Raw genomic sequence first — 17,099 nt, 5'->3', positions numbered from 1 at the left:
CCGATTCAAAGTCAAGGAACCAGGAAGTGGAGTCTGCCCTCAGGGAAGACAGACAGAGTTTGCCTGCAAAGCAGCAGACAGCAGGGTAGGGAAGCAACAGTCAGTAGTGAGGGAGCTTAGCAAAGCAGGCCCAGGGGGTCTCGAGCTCTAGTAATGTATGCATGGCAACACATGATCCAACAGCAAGGCAAAGCTGATCTTGAAGGAGCGTCAAGTTCTAGCAATGCACCGCTAGGCGACATGATCCACAGGTTGGCTCTGCCCACAGGTAATGCAGCACACAGTTGAGGCAAAGAAGTAGCTCAACCACAGAACACTGGTCCGATCACGAGAGAGACAGGATACCAGCCTCAGAAAGCATTTATCTCAGTTGCCCTCCAATCAAACTGTGACCTGATTAAACTCCACCCACATGTTCCTATGGAGGCCTACTTACCTGCCAAAATAAAACTATCACACCTGTCTTTAAACCAAAGTATCTTTGGATACTCAGCAGACTTCATGGTAAGAATGAACCACATTCTTACAACTACTTGTGCTTTCCTTTGCTCTGCTTCTGCAGCATAGTGAATTACCAAATGGCTCTTCTAGCCACAGCCTCTGCTACTCCCACAGTCCTTTGTTTTCCTGATGGGTCTGGGTAAGAAATTGGGGGAATATACTAATGATATTATATGATTTGCTTATGACTGATTGTCATCCTGCTGAGTGGAAAGTGGACGATCACAGAAATTTGAAGTGGAATCTCACTACCAACAAGAGCCAGGAGTGGAGCACATCCTCTGGACCTTGTGATCGCAGTGGACCTCCTTGATCTGGAAGCCAGCTGTGAGACAAGAGGGGCAACAGAGCAGCAACAATAGCAGAACCAGGAGCCAGAGCACGAGACAAAGGGAAGGATCTCCCAGTGCACAGAGCTGATAAAGCTGTGTGCTTTTGGAAAAGAGGCTGGCTTCCATAGTGGGATACCTTTGGACACTTAATTTGGAGAGCTGGGTTTGCTGATCAATGGAATTGGAACTGAATGCCTGCACTTTGAGGCTTACAGTAGAGTGGCATGTCCTTTGGGCATTTATTAGCAGCTCTAAAAGAACTTTTAGCATGTGTTGACTGAACAACTGTATCCTGAGCACTTCTCATCTGAATGGTTACTTCTAATTTCCATAATAAACTCCTTAATCCTGAGCACTGTATGTGAGTTCTGTGTTGTCTTTGCAATGAATTATAAAACCCAGTAAAAAGTAGACGGTTCTGTGTGAGACAAACCCACTTCCAAGAAAAGAAAAGCCACGCTGAACAGGTGAGAGCTGAATGAAAGCTGTGCTGAGAAGAGAAAATACCTACCCTGTCCCCTCTACATGTTGTGAATCTCTGTATTTATGCAGTCTCCTTTGGTGAAAGGTGATAATTTTGGAAGGCACATATACCCCAAAGGGGAGCCCTAATTGCACTGCAAGATAGGTGTTGCCCTGCCAACTGCAAGATTGGCAGTTCAAGCCCACCAACTACTCCACAGAGGAACCATAACGTAATCTGGTCCTGTAAAGATTTAGAGTCTCGGAAGTCCTTTATAGGGTTGATGGGAGTTGTAATTGACCTGATGGCAGTGGGTTTTGCTTTGGGGTTAATATCCCCTGATATTTACACTAAATCTTGAAAGATACTAAAATTTACCTATAGTTGAGTGCATCATGCCCTCTTCTGCACTAGTTCTGTACTTTAAACAAATTCTATCACTGTATATTATACAGAACTATTACATTACATTGTATCATATGCCATGTCATATATGAGGGAGCTTCAAGGAGTCTGTGGGGAAAATGTCAATGTTTAATTCCATTTTTTCACAAAACTTTTGGGACCCTTTGTCTTAGAAACCATTGGTCTCCCACTAGCCTAGGAGTGAGACCTTCAGGGCCTAGCACAAGCCTAGCACGCTGTACCTCCCTAAACAATGGGCAATTCGTTGAAACAAATAACTCATTTTTTCAAGCAAATGCCCAGGCCCAAGCCCAGTTTCCTCCACAACTTATTTCACTGGCAACAGCTTCCCCAGACAAGGCTCCCCTCTCTGACGATAAACAGAGCAGCAGATTATGGCTGGTGATCTTTGTGCAGGCAGCATCAATGAGAATGCTCACTGTGAAATGGTCCTCTTAGGCCTGCAGTCTAAAGCTTTGTACTTTTTCCATTTCTGTTCACAATTCAACCTTCCAGCCTTGCTCAGGCCCTAAACACATGAGCAAGCAAGAATGAAAAACTGAGTAAAACGTTTAAATGACAATGCTCAGACTGTCCATCCCATCTCTGGAGGCAGCCCCTGGAAAATGTGTGTCACCTTTTTAAGTAAAGCTGTCTCTCCTCCCTCCTTTTCCCTCCCCCTAAGGCTCTGGAACAAGCTTTGGGTGCGGCCACTCCTCCCCTGAGAGACTCAGCCTGCTATTTTGAGGACTCCAAGCTTCAAATGGTCTAATTCTGATTTGGCTGCATGTTAATTGGAAATGCTGAGCCCCAGGGTATGGCTCAAGGCCAAGTGGTAGCTTGCACTTGGTTAAGTATTAGAAAGTAACCAATGGTTTCACATCAAGCGACCTGTTTCAAACCCTGCCACTTTCCAGGCATGTTACCATGGACAAATTATTTACTCCCCCAGCACCTTCATGTTCTTGTGTCAATTGGACTGAATAACAAATGCCCATTTCACATGATCATACATGAATAACAATGAACATAATTCTACCACAATCTAAGTCCTGGTAAATACTAAATAAGCAGTATTCACAAGGAGTCTCTGGATAGTGAAAATGGTTAAGGTGCTTGGCTGCTAACAAAGAGGCTGGAAGTTCAAGTTCACCCAGTGGTGTCTTGAGAGTCAGGTGATATGCTGAAAGCCCTTCGGAGAACAGTTCTACACCGACACACACATATGGAGTCACCAGGACCTGGAATCCACATGACAGCAACTGGCAGTATACACAAAATCTACCCTCACCCACATGGACTTACTCACTCACCTGACATGATCATTCATGATTCAGTGCCATTCACTTTGCCTGCATCGTACCACCAAACCACTGAAGCTGGTATTGAGTAGCATTATTTTGTAGACAGTAAAACTCAGATTCAGAGAAGTTATACCAGATGTCTGAGGTAGTACAAACAGAAAGTAAAGCAGCAAAGCTCACATTTCCTGACACCAAAGGTTTTCCTCTTAAACTCTCAGATCACTGATTCCAAAGCTTATGCTCTTAAACACTCATTCACCCAAGGAATCACAAGATATCACCCCACCCACACCAAATTCCCCAGTCTGCTCTTACACCAGGTTGATAAGGATACATCCATGTTTGCCAAGCCACTAGATGTCTCTTCTCTGGGGAGGGCATCTTAAGCAGAGAACTTCCACTTCTTACTCAAGACTCATATGTTTCTTGTGCTGTGAAATCTTGTCTGACTCTCCCCTTCCTCCAGTCTGTCAGCATTTGGCTCATTCCCATGTGTAGTCCTGTAATTTGGGGTTTTTTGAACTATTTTATTAGTAATTCATCCACATGTCATACAATTCAATAATTCAGTCATATGAAGAAGAGTTGGATGATTATCACATTCATTTCTAGAACATTTTCTTCTTCCTTGTATTCATGGTTATTCATGTAATTTTTCTTCTAATTGTGTCAAAAACATACACAACTAAACATTCTCTAATTCCACAACTTCTATGTCCCAAAGTTTTTCATTCCTCCATCTTGATTAGTACTTATAACCTATGGAATTTATATGTTTGTGTTGTAGTTGGTAATACATTGGGCTACTTAACCCAGTTGGAAATCACCAGCTGCTCCATGGGAAACAGGGGAGGCTTTCTACTCCAACAGAGAGATACATTTCAGAATCTCACAGTGGCAGTTCTATCCCATCCTATAAGGTCACTATGAGTCAGTATCAACTCAATGACAGTGGGCAGAGTTTTGATTCTCTACTTTTAAGCACAAGGCCTGTGTCTTGTCTCTATAAATTCTTCACCAGGTGTCTAGAGTGTCGGAGTAAATGTGTTTGAATGAATGGCCATACAGATGACTCAAATTTAGTGAAAATCAGTTATGCAACAAATTGGGACAAGACCTTTTCATATGTTTTATGATTGAATTCTCACAACTTTGCTGAAGGGTAAGTATTATCATTCTCCCCACTTTATAGAAGAGGAATCTGAACTCCAGAATGATGAAGCAACTTTCCAAGATTTTATTTTCAATGGCTGTGTGGGGAATCGCATCGACTTGTGCCCCACTTCAAATCTGTGAAGACCCGTGGCACAATCATGGTTAGCCTGCCAACCGAAAGGGTAACAGTCCAAATCCAACAACAGGTTCCTCTGGAATAAGGCCTAGTGACCTTCTCCTATAAAGATAACAGACAAGAAAACCCTACAGGGAAGTTCTACTCATCAGATGGGATTGCTGTGACTCAAAAATCTACTCAATGGTGCTCCGCCACAACAATGGACAAGTCTCTATATTTTTCTCCTCCATATAAAAGACACCAGCGTTCCCACTAAGATACCTTGGCATCCTGCTCACACGTGTACATAAAGGGCATAGCACCGCTGCCTGGTATCCTGTGATTAAGGCTTCACTCCGAAAGGTCAGAATTTTCTAGACAACATAAACCCTTCTGAATAAACACATTTCTCTGACAGGAGCATCACTGGGCATCCTCGTCAGCTATCCCCTTCATCAAAACTGAGACAAAGAATGATGCCTGAAGTGAACGAGGGGAGGACAAAGAGGACTGAAAGGCAGGAAAAGGCCATGGAAGGATGGAGGGAAGCTCCACTATCCCCCCTGGTAGTAGGCAGACACAGGAGCTATGCTTGCCTGCAGTCAAGGGAGCAAGGCCAGGGCCCTCCCTGTCTGTCTCTGAAGTCATTCGGCAAACACTCCACCACTTTGGCTCGCCAGGGATTAGCCTGTCTTCAGGGAGGCACTGCCCCCACTTGGCTGCATGTCCTCTATACCCAGAGGCTGAGCCAACCTCTGTGCTGACTCAGTTGTCCCTTCACACTGGGTATAAATCCATTCCATTGACCTTTCTCTTTGACTGACTATGCAAAATTGTATTTATCTCTGTAGCCCTAGCACATAGCAGGGGGACTGGCAGAGAGTTAGGGCTCTGTCAAAGCCACTATTTACTGGAAAGTCAGTAAGGTACAGAGTGGGGCAGGGGTAGGGGGTCATAGATGTCACAAGCAAATGCACATGAATTTAATATTAAATCTACCACTTAGTCTTTGTGATACCTGAGGCAATCACACCACCTCCTCAAGCCTTTGTTTTTTCTTTTGCAACTGGGAATAAGAGTTTCTTTTTCAAGATTGTTGAGGATCTCATAAAATAATCCAAGTGAAAATAGGGTAATAAGTAATTATTATTGTGATCAAGTAGTCTAATATTCCAGTATTAGGACTACTATTCTTAGATCTTTCTGACAAGAGACCAATTTAGAGGGTTTTGATATGAATCCCACCCAAAGCTTCTTGTGGGTTAAGGAGTCCTTGTGGGGTAGTAATTACACATTGGTTTGATAACCACAAGGTCTACAGTTTGAACCCAGCAGTCACTCTATGGGGGAAGGATGAGACTTTCTGCTCCTGTAAAGGTTTACAGCCTTGGAAACCACGGGGACAGTACTCATCTGTCCTATAGGATTAGTACGAGTTGGAATCTACTCAATGGCAGTGAATGAGTGAGTTCCTGGGTGGCACAAACAATTCAGGACTTGGCTTTCAGCCAAAAGGTGAATGGTTTGAACACAAAGATACCTCGGAAGTAAAGCCTAGTGATCTACTTATGCGCATTCAGCCACTGAAAACCACATGGATCACAGTTCCCCTCTGACATATGACTGTGTCCCCAGGAGCCAGAATGAAGTCAACAGCAGCCAGCGTCTGAGTGTACAAAAAGATAGCATCTAGAATACACATTGATCATTCATTCTCTCATATCACGTGATTCAGAAAATATATATTTATTTGCCAGGTTCCATGATGCCATGCTCCAAGTTCAAGTGAAAGACTTTACCCTGAGTAATGGCATGCTTTTGGCATAGCAATGCTTCAAGATTGGAAGGAGAAAAAGACAATACAGAAATAAGCATTCAATGTGTCCTTATAGCTCCGATAGCAATGGAACAGAAAGAATAGGGAGTCAGGAAAGCATATAACAGAGAATTAATAATATGTGTATTTCCATGATAGCAGGGTAGTTTGTGAAGCAATGCTAAAAAATAAGATGTGAAAATTAAAAAAAATTTATAATTTATCAAGGGTTCATGAGGCTGGGAGAGTGGTAGAGGGAGGGGAAAAAATGAGGAGCTGATACCAAGGGCTCAAGAAGAAAGCAAATGTTTTGAGAAGAAGGATGGCAAAATATGTACAAATGTGCTCCATATAACGGATGTATGGATTGTTATAAGAGCTGTATGAGCCCACAATAAAAGGATTAAATAAATAAGTTTTAAAATAATAATAATGAAAGTTTTCCTGGAGCTGCAGCTACCTGACACTAACAGCCCCATAGACACTGGTTTGTGGCATCTGTCCTGGGCTTCCCCGGACTGTGTATTGCTTCCCTGAAAGTCTCTCTCTTTACCATCATCCTCCTTTCTCCATGTTGCTGCAGGTGGACTCTCTTTCTGAATGAAAGAATTAGTTCTCATCCTTCAAGATTCGGTCCACACACTGGCTCCATCTGATTTGACTGGATTAAATGCTTCAACTTTGGGATCCCACAGTGCTAACTTTCCATTGCTAGTAGAACTTACTGAACTTTATTGAAACTGTTTATTTCATATTTTCACCAGAAAATCTTGAATGAGCTGATGTCAAGGTCTCCCACCCCTGCACCATGAATGCCTCATAATTGTATTTCCTAATATCTATTGACTAATAACTTCACGCCGTGAATGCGCTGCATAAGGTAATTGATGCGATACATATTATTTTAAGGAAAGTAGCCTTCCTTGGTGGAGAATCGGCTTCACTTGCTGTCTACAAGGTCAGACACTGTGGGAGAGAGATGAGGTTTTCTGCTCCTGCAAAGACATACAACCTCAGAAACCCACAAGAGCACTTCTACTCTGACCTACTGAGTCACGAGGAATCAGCAGGGACTCACCGGCTGGGAGCGTGAGATATGAACTTTCCCAAGATCACAGGCAGAAGTGCCAGAGACCGTACTCAGGACCAGCCCCTTCTGATTCAAAAGCCTGTATTTATTAATAGTCTCAAAGTATCGCGTAAACGCATGAATCCAGACTATGATGGGCTAAATAATGACCCCACAAAAGATACTCACCTGCTAGTCCTATGACAGTTCTTCATAGGAAGAAGAAACAAAGGACTATTTCACACGCAGAGAAAGATGAAGCTATTTGCTCCTGTAAAGATTTACAACCTCATAAACCCTACAAATGGTTGCTATGAGTCAACACAGGCTCCATAGCAGGTTTTGTTTGGAGCGTTTCTGTTGCCGCTGCTGTTGTTTGGGAACAAGGTATGGCAGTCGGCTTTCATACGGATTACAGCTTTGGAAGAGCCTGTGGCGCTGTTCTACTCTGTCCTATAGGGTTTCTATGAGCCAGAATCAATTCAATGTTGGGCAGGGCGTAGAGGCAGAGTGATCCCATCTCTCTACGTGAGCATGTGACTACCCATTTCCTGTGACTTGGTGTGATGGCTATAAACTGAATAGAAGGAGAATTTGCACAATTTCAGCCACCACGCATTTCCATCACTTTCTGTAACTGAGAGCTAACTCTGGCTTCCTTGGGGAAGAATTACTTATGGAAGATTCCTGCTTTGGGGATGTGAAGTTCCTGGTTGAAAGGCCTCTGTTAATTTATAGGAGGTCATAAATCAGCAGGAAAAGAAACATTGGCTCACAATCCATGGAAGAAAAAGACATCCTCCAAGACCAAATGAAAACCAGGCCACAGCCTAAGGATGATTTAAGACCCTGGCCTCACTACTCTGTCCCTTGCTGATTTAGGTTCCTTGGGACTTCTCCGCTTAGACCAAGGGAAGGAAGGTTTTCCACTGGGAAGTGGATCGTGGATGAGAAGGATACAAAATGTTACTCAGTTAATGAACTATCACATCAATGCAGTTCTCCCCAGAAGAGTAATGTCATCCAGTGCGTCGGTTACCATGATCCTGCCAATTGGCCGTGGCCATCTTAGACTCTTCAGATCCAGGTCTGTATTTGTAGATGAGCGCTTACATCCAGGTAGTGATTTAACATTGAATTCTTTGCTTTGATCAAGAACTCAGTACATGAATCGTGTTCAAAAAGGAAAAAAATAAGAAAAGGAATTTCAAAGTAGTACAGAATCCAGATTACTGAACCTGCTGAAGAAAGCCCCTGAAAGATATCTTTAAACCCTGAACTGACATGATTCCCTGAAGTCATCTTTAAACTAAACAGCAACTTATCTAAATTACTAAAGTATATTCTCTTAAGCACTGTGCTCTATTAAAGAATTGCCTATCAAATTGATCGCAGTAACACTGAAGCAAAAGTGAGAAGCTTGGAGGGCAGTAAAGCTTAGTCAGTGATGGTGGAACAATATGGGAAGGTGTAAAGATTGTAACCAATGTCAATGAACTGTCCAGGTAGCAACTAATAAATGGCATATGTTTTGTTGTATATAGTTTTATGACATCCACACACGTTGCAATTCTTAGCTTAGCTCCATCTAGAAGACTATTCTTGTGGTGATGGGAGCCAGGGAAAAAGCTGGAACTTGTGTGAGGTAGTAGTTAAAAATTATAAAACTCATTGTCATCAAATCAATTCCAACACTGTATCAAGTATGCAGACACCAAAATTCATGTAGTAGATAAAACTTAGGATCTCTATCTTTTATTGCATGTAAATTATAGAAAATTATTTCTGGAAGCACAGAGAAAGTATTAGAAACTGACTGTCTGGAAATGATACTATCTATATAAAATTTGTGATTTCTGGTCAAGGCACCTGCTATTAGGGGTCAAGCTCTACATGAAATGCTAGGGAGATTAGCTGCCTACCCACATGATGCTTCTACTTGAGAGGAATTGACAAGGCAAGGGAAGAGAAAATTATAATCTAGCCTGATAACAGGGCACGTAGAGCGAGAGTCTGTGAGAACTGAGTGAACCAGTCAACTCATTCCACATTGAGTAGAAGCTTCCCAGTCAAAGATTAGGACAATTATGAAACAATGGTATTTTAAAAAATCATTTTGATTGAGTAGTTGCGAGGGGGACATTGGATTAAAAATATGGGCTTGTCTTTACTAGCTAAGGGAAAATACACTAGGGTGTATTTGGGTGGACATGGGAAATAGGGATATTTTTATGCTGTTCCATTTACTGGCAGGACCAAACCAGAGAATATGAGGCAGCCATGTGTGGAGTAAGTGGACTGAAAAGGAATTTAGGGACCTCATCTCCAGGTCCCGCTCTTTCACTAACCTCACTGTGTGACTGAGAGTCATTCTCATTACCTCTCCCATCCTCAACTTCCTCAATTAACTGGGGTCTTCAAAAAACATCAGAATAAGGTGCAGAGATATGTCAGGTAAAGTAGTTAGAAATGGCTGAAGGTTTTGTAACACTAGTTGCAATGTTGATAGGAGAGAAGTAGAAAGGAGAATGCACATATTGAGTTCTTTATCATTTTTAATTTTGACAAAGCGTTTAGATGATCCTGGAAGAGACTGATAAGGAATTGAATGCCCACGTGGAGGTATGACTAAACCAGCTAGACCAAGAAGAGCATTGTGAAAGTCCCAGAGAGGAAAGGGGTGGCATTGGGAATCACGGGCAGTTCAAGAGCAAGGGCAGGAAGTATTCTGTGGACTTCAAGTTTTTTGTGAACTCATTAACTTGGTTCTTACAAATTTCTCCCATGTGGTGGGACATTGAAGTCAGCGCACGTTCCCCGATGTAGGGCCTTCACACTAAGTGGGGAGGCGGGACTATGATTCCCTGGTTACAGTCCAAGGGTGAACATAGCACTTGGCACTGCTGAGTCACCCACAGGATACGACGAGACATTGAGAGCTTACCCTATGTCTTCACTCAATCGTCTTAATGCTCTGTGGTGGCCCCCATCCTGTTGGTAAATGGAAGACCCTTAGCCCTCATGGGGTCCCCCTTTGCTGTTCTGTGGGAGCCATCCAGTCCTGTCTGATTGATTAATTTCTCCGGATACACTCAGGGTGGTCCTGGGGGGAAAGGGGGTCTTGGCAGGATCTCCCCCCATCTTCTCAGCTCATTTGCCACTGTGCCCTTGCCAACTTTTACTTCCCGTGCATTTCATCAGATCCCTTCCTTAGTCTGTCTCCTTAGGGCACATTCAGAGAATCTGAATTAAGCTTCAATCAGCCTCCGACTTCCCCCGGAAAGCGTTGTTAGGGAACTTGCCTACAAAGGCAGCCCGGGCACTGTCCCAGACCCCGCTCTCCTTTCCTCTCCTCCTTAGCCTCCTCGCCATCCTTCAATTAATCCCCAGCCAGTTTTCTTCAGCGGCCTCTCCTCTCCTGGTCACTGGGCAAACCCTTGTGTATCCTGAAGAATGATGCCAAGAATCTGCCCATCATAGCCTTCTTTTTTTTCCTTCCCCAGTTCAGTACATCCGTGAGAATTTTGCCTAATTATGTTTGGACCTGGAATCAGTTTCATCTTCTGGAGAAGACTATGGCAGTTCCAGTATCTAGTTTCCTTTGTGTTAAAGACAAAGCTCTTAGATAGCAGGTATGCCACAGAGCCCGTGTGAAATGCCCCCTTCCACCTAAAGTAAGCCCTGCTCTGAGACAAAGAGCATGAACTTGAATATCTTACCTATGGGACAATTTGGACTTCAAAGTCAGTGTGTACAAACCGTTGTCTGTTCCCAGAGCCTTCTCCAGGTTGAGATGTTGTTAGCAAACATTCTCTGAAACATTCAGCAAGAGCTCTCATTATGTAGATGTTGGAGCAGAGGAGACACCTGGATTTCAGAAGGTGCCAAGATAATAAAATAAATCCTGTAACTGTACACTTATCATCTCCAGCACCAAGTGATAACTATAGTCCATTGCTGGTGCTGGGTGCCCTTGAGTTCATTTTTAGCTCATAGCAACACATACAACGGCACCATAAGATTCCCTAGGCTGTAAGCTCCATGGAAATAGATGGGAAGGTCATTTCTCCCACAGAACCATTGGGTGGGTTTGAACCACCAACCTTGGTTGGCAACCAAATGCTTAACCATTGTCCCAACATGTTTTGGTTTTTTTTTGCATCTAGTCTAGGCCACCAGTATCTGTTGTATGATCCATTGTAGTAGAATATCACTTGGTCTCTTTGTTTCTACCTTGACACTATAACCCCTTAGAGCTTCATTCTTACTCCAGTAGTTACATAGCTAAAGAAGTCCTGGTGGCAGAGTGGCTGATGTGTTAGGCTGTTAACCAAAAAGTTGGTGGTTCGAATTCACCAACCACTAATGGGAGAAAGATGTGGTAGTCTGTTCCCTAAAAATTGGCAGACTTGAAAATCATAGGGAGGAACTCTACCCTATCCTATAAGGTTGCTTTGAGAAAAAATCAACTTGAAGACAATGGGCCTGGTACTTTTCCTTCTTTGTTCTCGGTGATGTGGTGTGCGTGACATTTTTGATTCTCCAGCATTCATAGATTCTAGGTTTATTTGCTACAAGCAATCTTGCAGGGATACGGGACATCCGGCTCAAGTGTTCCATAGATAAATAAATGCCGGCAGTGGTTTGCTCTGGAGTGCCTTCTAGCGTGTTTGAAAGAGGTTTAAGTAGGCCTTGGTTCCTTCTCTGTAGCATGCTCAAGAAAGGGAAAGAACATACTGCAAACCTAGCTAGCCAACCACTTCCTTCTGACTTTCCAATGCTGTCGTTTCTTCACCTTTGAAATGAATACTTTGGCCACTGTCATGGATTAAATTGTTGTCTCTCTGCCAAAATTATGTGTCAGTTTAGCTGCGGCATGATCACGAATCGTTTGACACTTATTGAGTTCTGTGAGGTGGCAGTTATATAAGGATATAATCATTCCTTCATGATGTAATCTGATATCATTAGCCCAAATCTAATGTTAAGAAGATTAGGATGGGATGCAGACTCTCTTCTACAGGTTCCAGCCTTCCTCTGATGTGAGGGGAGGTTACCTAGCATCTGTCCTCCATCACCTTTTACATTAGAGGTGAAAGGAGAGAAAATCAAGCAAAAAAAAAAAGGAGGGTTCCCATACCACCAAGGAAGAAGGGTGAGTAGCACCCGCATTATTTTTTTGTTGTTGTTCCTATTTTCTTGTTTAAGGGGTGTTTTGTTGTTGTTGTTGTTGTTGTTTGGTAACTGGTAGCTTATTGGCTGTTTTGAGGATCTGCACAGATAAATTATAAACAATTTGTACTTAATTATTTTGGGGTTTGCTTGTTTGTTTGGGGTCACACTGGCTGTATTTCTGAAGTTTGGGGCTGGGAGGGGATGCGAGGGCAGGCAGTTTGCCCACTCTGCTGAGGATGCTATTGGCGGAGGATGTCCTTGGAAACTGATTTAGCTTGGTATCTACAGCCAAGGGAAGACAAGAGTCCTGCTCCGGATCTCCAGCTAGCAGCCACATTCTTCTCAGGTTGGCAGGGTAACAGGGTTGGGGAGAATAGCACAGTTGCAGGTAGTAATTCAAGGTCTTACCAGATAGTGTACATTTCTTGCTAATTGGGCTGGCAGAGTTCATGACATCTTGGAAAAGATTTCACAGGAGTGCCAGCCCACCCTGTTGAGAGGAGGTGAGGAAGCGCCTCTAACAGAGCAAGAAATCCTCCCTCCCCTGTCACCCTGAGTTTAAAAGTCTAGTCTCTTCAGTTGTGAGAGGACAAATCCCTGTTCGTTCACACCCCCGCTTCATGGCATGTCTGCTTCAGCAGCACCAGAGCATTGAGATGGCCACTGTAATTCACCACAGTTGAAGAGCCACAGATTCTCAAACTCACTGAATCCATCAGGAAGCAGGCCACCTCCTGCCACTGCACGGGCTTGGTGGTGGTGGTAGTTCCTGTTTGTTGGCATCACGTTGGTTCCAACAGCTGGTGACCCGAGGCACTTCAGAATGAACGATCGCTAGTCCTGCACCATCATTACAATGCTGGTGTTGGTGGAAGGGGCCTTCACGCTAGATCTGATGCATCACAACCCAGTATACAACAGAGCAGAGCAAGGTGCCATGCTGCACCTTCTCACAATTGCTGTCTAAGTTTAAGACGATTGATGTAGCCACACTGTGTCGTTTTATCTCCTCAAGGGTCTACGCTTTTTCTACTTTACAAAACAGGTTTTCCTTTTCTGAGGACTGGTCTATTCTGATAATAGGTCCAAAGGATGTAAAACAAAAACTGTCCATCCTCAATTCTAAGGAACATTCTGGATGCACTTTGTCCAAGACACATCTGTTTGTTCTTCCAGCAGTCCAGGATACTTCCGGCATCCTTTGCCAGCGCCCTCATTCAAATGCATCAGCTTTTCCTTATTCAATATCCAACTTGTTGACATAGATGAGGCAACTGAAAACAAGGCTTGGGTCAGGCTCTCCTTAATTCTCAAAGCGGCATCCTTGTTCTACAACACTTTAAAAAGTTCTTGTGCCGCAGATTTGCCCAATGCTCTGCATCATTTAGTTTCTTGACCGCTGCTTCCATAAGCATTGATGGTGGTTCCAGTAACATGAAATCCTTAACAATTTCAGCCATCTCTCTGTTATCTATCCATTCAGTTGTGAGGATTTGGTTTTCTTTACACCAAGTTGTAATCCATACTGAAGGGTGCAATCCTTGATCTTCATTAACTAATGTTTCAAGTTCTCACTTTCAGCAAGTGAAGTGTGTCATCTGAATCTTACAACTTGTTTAGAAGCCTTCCTCCAATTCTGATGCTACATTCTTATTCATATAGTCCAGATTCGGCTCAACACAGAGCTCGAATAAGTATGATAAAAGCATACAACCCTGACACACACCTTTCTTGATTTCAAATCATTTAGAATTCCCTTGTTCTGTATCGAGAACTGCCTCTCGGTCCAAGCATAGGTTCTGCATGAGCACAATAAAATATTCAGGAATTCCCATTCTTCTCAATGCGATCATACAGTCATGTCTATGTTTTACCTCCTTGCTGCAGTTACTTTATCAATCCACCTCGAATGTCTTCTTTTCACTTTCCTCTACTTTAGTAGGCATACTGTCTTTCTGCAGGGACTCATATCTCTTGACAGCATCTGCAAAGCCCATGGTACTAAGTCTCAACATGCTTTCTTCTTTTAAAAAAAAACAAAACATTTTATTAGGGGCTCATAAAATACAACAGTTGTGTAAAGCACACATCATCACTGTCCCTGAATTTTGCTCATGTTCCTTCCCCACTCCAGTAGAATTCCACTTTCTTCTGAAGGATGGCTGGTTTTGCCTACCCCCCACCACCACCTCTCCCCCACACACACTCCAATACAGAACAAGCAGCTCCATGGGGAATTGAAATAACATGCAGTGTTCCCCAAAAAATATACATTTCTTTTTGTGTGTGTGTGTGATTCAAATGGGTTTTTATTAAAGACAGAAGCAGTTTCAGGTGTCATGGTAAACTGTACACAGCTCCCTTATGGCACTGCACACCCACATGTGGCGGCCCGAGGCAGGGGCAGGGGTTGAGAAAGACAGAGAGAGAGAGACTTCAGCCTGGCTGAGTGGAAAGCAGAGGAGCAGCTGGAAAAGAGAATAATATATTTCTGAGCATAACTTTGATCAATAATTTCAGGTATATCCATTGTCATATGTAAATATATTTACATATGTACATGCCTATATTTAGACCTGTATAAATGCCCGTTACCTCCTAGTTCTTTCCTCTATTTCCTTTTAGTTTCCTCTTACTTTCCTCTTGTCCCGCTATCATGTTCAAATTTCATTTGGGTTTCAGGAATTCCTCTCGGTTACATTGCCCTTGATCAAGACTTACCAGGCCTCCTACACCCTCCTCACCATCGATTTTAGATCACTTGTTATTCCCTTGTCCCTAAGTTTGTTGACACCCACTTCCTTTCCCTGCTTCCCCTCTCCCATGTCCCCCAGGAACCATCAGGACCATTGTTTTCTCCTCCAGATTGTTTATCCCCACCTATCTTGTCTAGATAGACATGCAGAGATAATAATCTGTAAATATATTTACGTATGATGATGGGGAAATAGATCTATGTCCATATATTTATAGGTTTAGTATTAAGGTAGCAGATGGACATTGGGCTTCTACTCAAGTACTTCCTCAACACAAGAGCACTTTGCTCTATTAACCTGGCATTCCAGGATGCTCATCTTCCAACACAGTCACTGAAGACAAAGCGGGTGCATAAGCAAATGTGGTGAAGAAAGCTGATGGTGCCCGGCTATCAAAAGATATAGTGTCTGGGGTCTTAAAGGCTTGAAGATAAACAAGCGTCCGTCTAGCTGAGAAGCAACAAAGTCCACATGGGAGAAGCTCACTATCCTGTGTGATCATTCGGTGTTGATGGAATCAGGTATCAGGCATCAAAGACCCAGAAAAAAAAATCCTATCATTGTGAATGAGGGGGAGTGTGAAGTGGAGACCCAAAGCCCATCTGTAGGCAAATGGATATCCCCTTATAGAAGGGTCACAAGGAAGAGATGAGCCAGTCAGGGTGCAGCATAGCACTGAAGAAACATATAACTTTCCTCTAGTTCTTTAATGCTTCCTCTCCCTCACCTGCACTATCATGACCCTAATTCTACATTAAAAATCTAGCTAGACCAGAGCATGTACATGAGTACAGATAAGAGCTAGAAACACAGGAAATCAAGGATAGATAAACCCCTCAGGACCAATATTGAGAGTAGTCATACCAGGAGGGGAAGGGGAAGGTTGGGGGAAGTAGGGGGAACCAATCACAACAATCTACTTATAACCCACTCCCAGGGGGATGGACATCATAAAAGTGGGTGAAGGGAGACAACGATCAGTGTAAGACTTGAAAAAACAACAATAATTTATAAATTATCAAGAGTTCTTATAAATTATCAAGAGGGAGGTTGAGGGAGGGAGGGGAAAAATGAGAAGCCGATACCAAGGGTTCGTAGAAAGAAAATGGTTTGAAAATGATTATGGCAACAAATGTACAAATTTGCTTGACACAATGGATGGATGGATGGGTTATGATAAGAGTTGTATGAGCCCCCAATAAAATGATAAAAATTAAAAATAATAATAATTAAAAAAAAAGAATTTCAGGTGGTTTATCTGTAAAGTCAGGAGAATAATAACTCACTCAGATCACTGCCATAGTGTCTATGAGCTATCCCTGGGAGTCTCTGAGATTGTAAGTGTTTAAAGGAGTAGACAGCTGCATCTTTCTCTTGAAGAGCTACTGGTAGTTTTGCAAGTCAGCTGTTGCAGTTAGTAGCCCAACTCATAGCCCCCACACCACCAGGGCTCCTAGGAGAAAATAGCTCTAGCTGTTACATGGAGATGCCTGAGTGGCATAGTGGTTTTACATTGAGCTACAATCTGTAAGATTGGCAGTTTGAAACCAGCAGTAGCTCTCTGGAACCAAATTGGGGCTTTCTACTCCTGTGAAAGATTACTCTTTTGGAAACTCAAAGGACCATTTTTACCCCATCCTATAGGGTCGATATGAGTCAGCATCGATTCAATGGCAGTGAGTTTGAAGTTTGGGGGTTTACATTTGTGGTAGTTACATAATTTTGGACCAACTTGAAGTGACTGGGTGGACTCTAGTCTGTCAATCAGGTCACAGCTTGATGGTGCCTTCTTGTGGGCGTGGCCTTCTCATAGGAGGGCCCTGGGAACTTCCTCTCTCTCTCTGCCTTCACCTTCCTGTGGACACCACAGTGGAGAGCTGCAGGAGACCTGGAGTTGCCACTGGATTTATGGGACTTTACATCCACCAGACAGTGAAGTCCCTGCATTCTGCATCATTGCTTGGGGCTGCGTGTGTCTGAAGAAGGATTTATGGACTGGCATTGG

At 43.2% G+C, this 17,099-nt stretch overlaps 1 pseudogene; it reads left to right on the top strand.

Moving 5' to 3' along the window:
• The first annotated feature begins 240 nt into the window (after positions 1 to 240).
• Positions 241 to 17,099, top strand: part of LOC115871872 — a 77,421-nt pseudogene continuing 60,562 nt past the window's right edge.

The sequence above is a fragment of the Echinops telfairi genome, unplaced genomic scaffold, assembly GCF_000313985.2.
Source record: "Echinops telfairi isolate 266 unplaced genomic scaffold, ASM31398v2 ScPeMD7_7410;HRSCAF=8448, whole genome shotgun sequence".
NCBI lineage: Eukaryota > Metazoa > Chordata > Mammalia > Afrosoricida > Tenrecidae > Echinops > Echinops telfairi.
The sequence above is the reverse complement of the archived record's forward strand: the minus strand, read 5'-3'. Positions and strand labels throughout refer to the sequence as shown.